This window comes from Mustelus asterias, chromosome 26, assembly GCF_964213995.1.
Source record: "Mustelus asterias chromosome 26, sMusAst1.hap1.1, whole genome shotgun sequence".
Taxonomy (NCBI): domain Eukaryota; kingdom Metazoa; phylum Chordata; class Chondrichthyes; order Carcharhiniformes; family Triakidae; genus Mustelus; species Mustelus asterias.
Genome location: NC_135826.1, coordinates 4,101,710 through 4,106,557, shown reverse-complemented (window position 1 = coordinate 4,106,557; position 4,848 = coordinate 4,101,710).

Sequence of the window (4,848 nt, the reverse complement as noted above, 5' to 3'; positions counted from 1 at the left end):
AAATTGGTGTGCTTTTCAAGCAGTGAACTTCAAAATACAAAGTTTGATGAGACACTTTGTGGCACGATGATTAAGATTATTTAGAGATGATAAAGATACATGGACAAAAATGAATACTTATACAAAATCAAGAGTTCCATTCCTTAATGTGATGCAAGTGGAAACATTTGTGACAGTAGGGGCAGTAGTTGGGTTTGGTTCAGGAGTAGTTCTCTTGTGTCTGAATTGGAAGATCATGGGTTCAAACCCCACTCCAGAAACTTGATATCCAGGTTGACATTTCAGCGTCATGCTATACATAATGAACAGGCCCCAGCATCCTGACCAGCATTTATCTTTCGAACACCACTGACCTAACTGTTCCCTCCCTCCACAGCATCAGTGTACCATATTCGTGATGCACTGCAACAACTCAGGAAGGCTCTTTTGAATGCACTGTCTAAGCCCATGACCTCTACCACCCAAGACATGGAAACGCCACAACCTGCAAGTTCCCCCTCCAAGCCACATCTTTACTGTTGCTGTGTTTAAATCCTGGAACTCCCTTCCTAACTGCACTGTGGCTATTGCTGCACCCAATAGGCAGCAGAGGTTCAAGAAAACAACTTGCTGCCACCTTCTTGAAGGCAATTGGATGGGCAACAAATACTGGCTTTACCAGTGACATCCAAGTCACGTGAATAAATATTCTAAAAAGTGAAGTTATGGTTGGAACTTTTTCTAGGAAAGATATGGGGCAGTAGTTTGAGTCAACTTTTTAATGGGGTTCAGATTATGGAATGAAAATTGGGAGTTGAAGTTTGGGTGGAAAAGGTTGAACAGCAAGAAATGAAGATAATGTCTAGGAATGATTTTGAGGTGCACATAAGGATGAGTAGTATAGAAGTAGGTATGGCAATTCATCATAGAACATAGAACAGTACAGCACAGAACAGGCCATTCGGCCCACGATGTTGTGCCGACCTTCATCTGAAACCAAGATCAAGCTATCCCACTCCCTACCATCCTGGTGTGCTCCATGTGCCTATCCAATAACCGCTTAAATGTTCCTAAAGTGTCTGACTCCACTATCACTGTAGGCAGTCCATTCCACACCCCAACCACTCTCTGCGTGAAGAACCTACCTCTGATATCCTTCCTATATCTCCCACCATGAACCCTATAGTTATGCCCCCTTGTAATAGCTCCATCCACCCGAGGAAATAGTCTTTGAACGTTCACTCTATCTATCCCCTTCATCATTTTATAAACCTCTATTAAGTCGCCCCTCAATCTCCTCCGCTCCAGAGAGAACAGCCCCAGCTCCCTCAACCTTTCCTCATAAGACCGACACTCCAAACCAGGCAGCATCCTGGTAAATCTCCTCTGCACTCTTTCCAGCGCTTCCACATCCTTCTTATAGTGAGGTGACCAGAACTGCACGCAATATTCCAAATGCGGTCTCACCAAGGTCCTGTACAGTTGCAGCATAACCCCACGGCTCTTAAACTCCAACCCCCTGTTAATAAAAGCTAACACACTATATGCCTTCTTCACAGCTCTATCCACTTGAGTGGCAACCTTTAGAGATCTGTGGATATGGACCCCAAGATCTCTCTGTTCCTCCACAGTCTTCAGAACCCTACCTTTGACCCTGTAATCCACATTTAAATTAGTCCTACCAAAAAGAATCACCTCACATTTATCAGGGTTAAACTCCATTTGCCATTTTTCAGCCCAGCTTTGCATCCTATCTATGTCTCTTTGCAGCCTACAACACCCCTCCACCTCATCCACTACTCCACCAATCTTGGTGTCATCAGCAAATTTACTGATCCACCCTTCAGCCCCCTCCTCTAAGTCATTAATAAAAATCACAAAGAGCAGAGGACCAAGCACCGATCCCTGCGGCACTCCGCTAGCAACCTGCCTCCAGTCCGAAAATTTTCCATCCACCACCACCCTCTGTCTTCGATCAGATAGCCAGTTACCTATCCAATCGGCCAACTTTCCCTCTATCCCACACCTCCTCACTTTCATCATAAGCCGACCATGGGGGACCTTATCAAACGCCTTTCAATTATTCAATGAATAAACATGGAATAATTGGATTATAATACAATACTCCTTTACTCCCTCTTTATCTGAACAATTACTCACAGGTTTTAGGATTAACACGGATTACAAACCATATCCTAAGATGCAATGGTCCCATTAACACAAATTCCCTTTTAAACACGTAAGATGACTGTGGTCAAATACACCTTCCACTCTGAACCCAAGTTAGCGTCTGGGCTTCTCCTCAGAGTTCCCCCAGATGATCGTCACATGAAATGGATGAGGAAATGTTGGAATGTCAAGGTGATGTGAATAAAGGTTTTGATGTTCAGATAGAAATAATGCGGGCAACATTGCAGACTTGGAAGAAAATATTTTCAGGTCAGAATTTGAAGCAAAAATCTCAGATGGGATGTTCTGATGATTCATTGAGATTTTTGGGGGTTTGAGAGAAGGGAGCTTGGAGAGGTAGAACTGTTGGCTTATGGCAACATTGATCTGCAACTCAACTAGGGCTTGCTTTCCAACAATGAGTCATTGAGTTGTGTTATTGGCATTTAGCTTGTGATGAACTGATATCTCTGCCAAAATGTAGTTGATGTTTAGGAGGGAATAAGGATCCAGAACAGATGATTTGATTTATTGTCACGTGTATTAGTATACAGTGAAAAGTATTGTTTCTTGCGCACTATACAAAGCATACCGTACATAGAGGAGGAGTGCAGAATGTATTGTTAGTCATAGCTAGGGTGTAGAGATAGATCAACTTTAGTGAGGTAGGTCCATTCAAAAATCTGGCAGCAGGAAAGTTGTTTTTGAGTCAGTTGGTATGTGATGTGATCTCAGACTTTTGTATCCTTTTCACGACAGAAGGTGGAAGAGAGTATGTTCAGGATGTGTGGGGTGCTTGGTTATGCTGGTTGCTTTTCCGAGGCAGTGGAAAGTGTAGACCATGTCGATGGGATGCTGGTTTGCGTGATGGACTGGGCTTCATTTCTTGCAGTCTTGGACAGAGCAGGAGCAATATCAAGCTGTGATGCAACCAGAAAGAATGCTTTCTATGGTGCATCTGTAGAAGTTGGTGAGATTTGTAGCAGACATGCCAAATTTCCATAGTCTCCTGAAAAAGTAGAGGTGTTGGGCTTTCTTAACAATAGTGTTCGCATGGAGGGACCAGGACAGGTTGTTGGTGATCTGGACACTAGATGGGATGGGGAATAAGAATCCAGAACAGCTGGGGTGGGGGTGAGCAAATACTAGATTTTGGATGGATAGGGAGCCACTGTCAGTTTTGACTTGTGTTCAACCTGACCTGTTCAGTCCAAGGCAGAAATTGAATTTGGGAACATGTTGATACGTGGAAATGTGTTCGCAAGTTCAGGTTGGGGATGGAACAGATGAAGGTAGGTGATGACTCTAAGAAGTGGGATATAGTCAAAGAAGAGGAAATTGGAAGTTAAGGTGTTAAAAGAGATGACTAAGTGTCATGAAGGTGAGCTTAACTGGGGAAAAAAGTTGCAAATTATACAAAAATTGATGATAAAAACAGGAAGAATGAAAGTTATGCATATAACCTTACATTTCTGCATATCCAAAATCATCAGTTTCCATCATGTCAGGTGAGGATTAAGTGAAAGAACAGTGAAGATGGTGTTTGCTCTCCAGTAAGATTTTGACATGGGAAGAGTGGTGATGTGATCTCAGACTTTTGTATCCTTTTCATGACAGAAGGTGGAAGAGAGTATGTTCAGGATGTGTGGGGTGCTTGGTTATGCTGGTTGCTTTTCCGAGGCAATATTGGTCATAAATGTACTCTCTAGTTTGAAGCTTTGTTTTGCTTTGGGACTAAATGTCTAAGTAATTGCCACGTGCTTTAGTTTTTATAACAGATTTTTCAGTCAGTGAATACCAGTGTATAAAATCTCATGCTGAACTCATTTATGATTTTGATTGAACTAGACACTTGTCTAGTGCCATTTTTATATTGGAAGCATCTGCTTCTCAAGGTTATGCAATGGACCAGATTCTTGTGATCCTGGTCACTATTATTCATTTTATCAACACGTGTTTCTGTTTACATTGAAATTGCATTTATTTTTCCATGTGGTGGGGAGGAATTTAAGTCAAGCTCCAGAACTAATAAGTTATTTTCCTCATTTTGAATGCAAAATTTTCCTGTTGGAACAGTACAGTTCAGATTTTTTGTGGCATTGTTGAAAAGTGGAAAATTAAAGGAGTTATGGTTTCTTCACACTTCTACAGATTAGAATAAATGCTAGTCAAACAGTTTTGTTGTTGCAATTATCCAACTGGCTCAGCTGAATGCAAATCCAGAAAGGGTTCTGCTGCCTCTGAGATGGGTGAGACCAGATGCATTGGGATAAATTTGAACACTGTTGGCTTGAGATATTTTGGAACGAAGAGTTGTATTTTAAGATCTTTGTTTCTTTCTAATATTTCCCTCACCCCCAACAAACTTTGTTTTACAGTAGGGCTGTAATTTGGAAAATGTATGAGCCCTGTGAGGGAACTAAATAACCAAGTGGAAGGGGATGGATAGAACCAAGCCCATGGAAACTTTTTTAATATTTGCTTTGAAATGAGATTTTCTTATACATTACCAAAAAATGCTGGAAAATCCAAGCAGGTCTGACAGCATCTGAAGAGAAAATAGAGCCACTAGTTTGAGTCAGGGTGCCTCCCTGAAAAGCATGAACCTGACATTGGCTTTATTTTCTCTCCACAGGTGCTGTCAGACCAGAGATTTTCCAGCTTTGTTTCAGATTCCAACATCTGCACAATTTTTTGCTT